Source organism: Electrona antarctica, assembly GCF_951216825.1.
Source record: "Electrona antarctica genome assembly, chromosome: 2".
Taxonomy (NCBI): domain Eukaryota; kingdom Metazoa; phylum Chordata; class Actinopteri; order Myctophiformes; family Myctophidae; genus Electrona; species Electrona antarctica.
This window is the reverse complement of record NC_136807.1, coordinates 2,297,727-2,303,932: the sequence shown is the minus strand read 5'-3', so window position 1 is coordinate 2,303,932 and position 6,206 is coordinate 2,297,727.

Here is a 6,206-nt window from a genome sequence, read left to right as displayed (position 1 = left end):
ACTGGGTGAAAAAATGGTTTGCAAAATCGTGGGGAAAGAAATCACAAAAAAAAAGAAATACAGACAGACGGACAGAAGGACAGACAACATCACCAGTTTTAACCCTAATCCCATTGTGAGAAGGACACGTGAACATGTGTTTTGTGTGTTAAGATGAGAGCATACTGTACTCTGAATATTTATTTATAAGCACTCAAGCACTGCCTGGTAGAGATAATAAAACTTCTCTATGCAACATGAATAATGTCTCCGTGACCTCACATTTAAACACTTTTGTACTTTTCAATAAGCAATTCTAGGACGACCCTACATGCACAAGGAAGTGCTCACTGTTTTAGACTGTGAATCAAATGGCCCGTGAGCACTAAGGCTGTACCCTAGCCCACTGAGCCACTAAGGCTGTACCCTAGCCCACTGAGCACTAAGGCTGTACCCTAGCCCACTGAGCACTAAGGCTGTACCCTAGCCAACTGAGCACTAAGGCTGTACCCTAGCCCACTGAGCACTAAGGCTGTACCCTAGCCCACTGAGCACTAAGGCTGTACCCTAGCCCACTGAGCACTAAGGCTGTACCCTAGCCCACTGAGCACTAAGGCTGTACCCTAGCCCACTGAGCACTAAGGCTGTACCCTAGCCCACTGAGCACTAAGGCTGTACCCTAGCCCACTGAGCACTAAGGCTGTACCCTAGCCCACTGAGCACTAAGGCTGTACCCTAGCCCACTGAGCACTAAGGCTGTACCCCTAGCCCACTGAGCACTAAGGCTGTACCCTAGCCCACTGAGCACTAAGGCTGTACCCTAGCCCACTGAGCACTAAGGCTGTACCCTAGCCCACTGAGCACTAAGGCTGTACCCTAGCCCACTGAGCACTAAGGCTGTACCCTAGCCCACTGAGCACTAAGGCTGTACCCTAGCCCACTGAGCACTAAGGCTGTACCCTAGCCCACTGAGCACTAAGGCTGTACCCTAGCCCACTGAGCACTAAGGCTGTACCCTAGCCCACTGAGCACTAAGGCTGTACCCTAGCCCACTGAGCACTAAGGCTGTACCCTAGCCCACTGAGCACTAAGGCTGTACCCTAGCCCACTGAGCACTAAGGCTGTACCCTAGCCCACTGAGCACTAAGGCTGTACCCTAGCCCACTGAGCACTAAGGCTGTACCCTAGCCAACTGAGCACAACAGCAGTATTTTTGTTCCTTAATATTGATATATATAATCATGTTTTGTCCCCGTTCCTCTCTCTCACTCCCTCACTCTAGTCTAACCATGTAAATAAACACTCTGTCCACATCACTGACTATGAATGAGAGAGAGAGAGAGAGAGAGAGAGAGAGAGAGAGAGAGAGAGCAGAGAGAGAGAGAGAGAGAGAGAGAGAGAGAGAGAGAGAGAGAGAGAGAGAGAGAGAGAGAGAGAGAGAGAGAGAGAGAGAGAGAGAGAGAGAGAGAGAGAGAGGGGTGGGTGCACATACTGTAGATTGAGGGACAGCGGAGGAAGAGAAGCCTTTGAGATGGACAGAGAAAGACTAGAGATAGTTATAGAGCCAAGAGATAAAGAGGCTCACTCAGATCCACACGGGAGGCGAGGGGCCTCCATGGGTGTCCAACACACCCATGACCAAAATAGAAATGTGCTGGTTGTGTGCGTGCGTGCGTGCGTGTGAGAGAGAGAGAGAGAGAGAGACATAGAGAGACATAGAGAGACATAGAGAGACATAGAGAGACAGTCAGAGAGAGACAGACAGTCAGAGAGAGACAGACAGTCAGAGAATGGGAGACAGTCAGCGAATGGGAGATGCAGAGGCAAAGAGATGTCAGATAGAATTCCATTACGCTACGACTGGTCATTGTTACTCATAGGCCCCTTAGCCCATACACACATACAGAACACATGTTCTGTGTCTTAGCAGATCTACAAGCTCTGCCGCGCTGTGAGCTTGTAGGTCTGCTATTTTTGAAAAATCGTGAAAATGTGTCGCAAATATTTGAATATATATTCTTTCAGAGCGAATGTTTTTAACTCAAATCTTTGCCTCTGGGAGGTCCCTGGAACAACATATTTTCTGATGGGGGTCGGCGGCCAATTATATATAATTGCTGGGGCCCTTGACATGAAATAGTTTACAACCACTGATATAGAAACATAGGTTTTTTTCAGGGTTAGGGTGTCATGAAACACATTTGTAGAATCATCCTCAGGTCTAAATGGGTGAACACCCAGGATCAGACTGTGTGGAGGTACGGGACATAGAGCAGGATCAGACTGTGTGGAGGTACGGGACATAGAGCAACAGCAGCATGTCGGGACATGAGGGGCCGAGCTGTGTGGAGGTACGGGACACAGATCAGACTGTGTGGAGGTACGGGACACAGATCAGACTGTGTGGAGGTACGGGACACAGAGCAGGATCAGACTGTGTGGAGGTACAGGACACAGAGCAGGATCAGACTGTGTGGAGGTACTGGACACAGAGCAGGATCAGACTGTGTGGAGGTACGGGACACAGAGCAGGATCAGACTGTGTGGAGGTACTGGACACAGAGCAGGATCAGACTGTGTGGAGGTACTGGACACAGAGCAGGATCAGACTGTGTGGAGGTACGGGACACAGAGCAGCAGCAGACTGTGTGGAGGTACGGGACACAGAGCAGACTGTGTGGAGGTACGGGACACAGAGCAGGATCAGACTGTGTGGAGGTACGGGACACAGAGCAGCAGCAGACTGTGTGGAGGTACGGGACACAGAGCAGGATCAGACTGTGTGGAGGTACGGGACACAGGATCAGACTGTGTGGAGGTACGGGACACAGAGCAGCAGGATCAGACTGTGTGGAGGTACTGGACACAGAGCAGGATCAGACTGTGTGGAGGTACGAGACACAGGATCAGACTGTGTGGAGGTACGGGACACAGAGCAGGATCAGACTGTGTGGAGGTACGGGACACAGGGCAGGATCAGACTGTGTGGAGGTACGAGACACAGGATCAGACTGTGTGGAGGTACGGGACACAGAGCAGGATCAGACTGTGTGGAGGTACGGGACACAGGGCAGGATCAGACTGTGTGGAGGTACGAGACACAGGATCAGACTGTGTGGAGGTACGGGACACAGAGCAGGATCAGACTGTGTGGAGCTACGGGACACAGAGCAGACTGTGTGGAGGTACGGGACACAGAGCAGCAGCAGACTGTGTGGAGGTACGGGACACAGAGCAGGATCAGACTGTGTGGAGGTACGGGACACAGAGCAGGATCAGACTGTGTGGAGGTACGGGACACAGAGCAGGATCAGACTGTGTGGAGGTACGGGACACAGAGCAGACTGTGTGGAGCTACGGGACACAGAGCAGACTGTGTGGAGCTACGGGACACAGAGCATACTGTGTGGAGGTACGGGACACAGAGCAGACTGTGTGGAGGTACGGGACACAGAGCAGGATCAGACTGTGTGGAGGTACGGGACACAGAACAGGATCAGACTGTGTGGAGGTACGGGACACAGAGCAGGATCAGACTGTGTGGAGGTACGGGACACAGAGCAGGATCAGACTGTGTGGAGGTACGGGACACAGAGCAGACTGTGTGGAGGTACGGGACACAGAACAGGATCAGACTGTGTGGAGGTACGGGACACAGAGCAGGATCAGACTGTGTGGAGGTACGGGACACAGAGCAGGATCAGACTGTGTGGAGGTACGGGACACAGAGCAGGATCAGACTGTGTGGAGGTACGGGACACAGAGCAGGATCAGACTGTGTGGAGGTACGGGACACAGATCAGATTGTGTGGAGCTACGGGACACAGAGCAGCAGCAGCATGTCTGGACACGAGGGGCCGAGCTGTGGAATCATAAACATCCTCAAAACATAACATTATCATAAAACTGCACGTTTTAAAGTATAGCATATGTATCTGTATAGGAAAACTGTCCACAAGGTTGATTTATGGAAAGCGTCCAGACAGTTTAATGAGAGCGGGTGTTATAATGAAGGCACATTCTAACATAATTGATTACCACTTATAAGATATGAAACACCAGCATGCATGGGAAGTGGTTGCGCCATAATTGCGCTGACGTCAAGTCAGTATATATATCGGTGTTATGATGTTTTTATAATAATTAGCTTCAACCAGAGTGGTTAAATAATTAATTGCATTTTTATAGCATTTTCCCAAGCGCTCAAAGCGCTTTACAATGGTTCATTCATTCATACATTGGGAGGTGAAGCGGCGAACAGTCGACGCCAGCGTCCCCACTTCCCACATTCACACAACAATGGTGGCGAGCTCACACCGACCGCCTCATTGGAGGCAACGTAGGGTTCAGTGTCTTGCCCAAGGACACTTCGACAGGGACGTCACGTGCACACATAGACATCAAAGGGGGCTTCAGCCCCTGCCCCTTTACCCGTCTGTAAAACAACTGCCCTCTCCAGACCACGAATGAAGCATTTACTACATGGTGAAAGAAATGGAAATGTCCTCCTCTCCTTTCCATGCCATGCCGGAAGGAAGGCAGCATTCAGGACAATTGCTTTTTTTCCCCGAAGTCTCCTGAACTTGAACACAGCATTTTGCATTGAACATCTCCACTAGCTAAAGACTGCTGGGTTGCGACCCGAAAATAGCTGATCTACAAGCTCTCAACGTGTCGTGCTATTTTTGTCCAAAAGTGCCCTCTTACGGGATTTCAGCCCCTGCCTCTCTCTACACGTCCCTGCTCAGCATCGAGGGTTAAATCGGGGGTATAAGTCCTTGAGACATGCCGTGTCTATCATGTCCTAGACAGTGTATATATCTGTGCCATGCTGTCTCTCTGTAGATTGTGAGGTCCATATCATTTCCAAGTTTAAATGTCTTTAGTTATTCATTCAATCATTGATAACATTTTAAATAACATTTACTGAATCAGTGACTGATTAAGAATGTCTCCACCTCCAACCTGTCAGATCAACGTAATCGTATACTGTTGGCCATACAGTGCTGTTACTGTGTGGAGGCTATAGTAAGGGAAACTCTGTACATGTGAGTCTGTGACACACCACGCACGCACGCACGCACCCACGCACGCACGCACGCACGCACGCATGCACGCGCACACACACACACACACACACACACACACACAGTGACACACACACACACACAGTATAACGATCGTATAGCGACTTGGCCCCAGCTCAAGTAAAAGATTTAACGGAGGCAAATTTTCTGAATTCCAGTGAGGCATTAACGATGTGAAGGGATTAGTCAGCATTTCTCTACTAATCAACATTCAGTCTGAACACAGCCCCATGCGAGGGACCTTTACCATGCATTCAGTCTGAACACAGCCCCATGCGAGGGACCTTTACCATGCATTCAGTCTGAACACAGCCCCATGCGAGGGACCTTTACCATGCATTCAGTCTGAACACAGCCCCATGCGAGGGACCTTTACCATGCATTCAGTCTGCCTGAACACAGCCCCATGCGAGGGACCTTTACCATGCATTCAGTCTGAAACACAGCCCCATGCGAGGGACCTGCATTCAGTCTGAACACAGCCCCATGCGAGGGACCTTTACCATGCATTCAGTCTGAACACAGCCCCATGCGAGGGACCTGCATTCAGTCTGAACACAGCCCCATGCGAGGGACCTTTACCATGCATTCAGTCTGAACACAGCCCCATGCGAGGGACCTTTACCATGCATTCAGTCTGAACACAGCCCCATGCGAGGGACCTTTACCATGCATTCAGTCTGAAACACAGCCCCATGCGAGGGACCTTTACCATGCATTCAGTCTGAAACACAGCCCCATGCGAGGGACCTTTACCATGCATTCAGTCTGAAACACAGCCCCATGCGAGGGACCTTTACCATGCATTCAGTCTGAACAGAGCCCCATGCGAGGGACCTTTACCATGCATTCAGTCTGAAACACAGCCCCATGCGAGGGACCTTTACCATGCATTCAGTCTGAAACACAGCCCCATGCGAGGGACCTTTACCATGCATTCAGTCTGAAACACAGCCCCATGCGAGGGACCTTTACCATGCATTCAGTCTGAAACACAGCCCCATGCGAGGGACCTTTACCATGCATTCAGTCTGAAACACAGCCCCATGCGAGGGACCTTTACCATGCATTCAGTCTGAAACACAGCCCCATGCGAGGGACCTTTACCATGCATTCAGTCTGAAACACAGCCCCATGCGA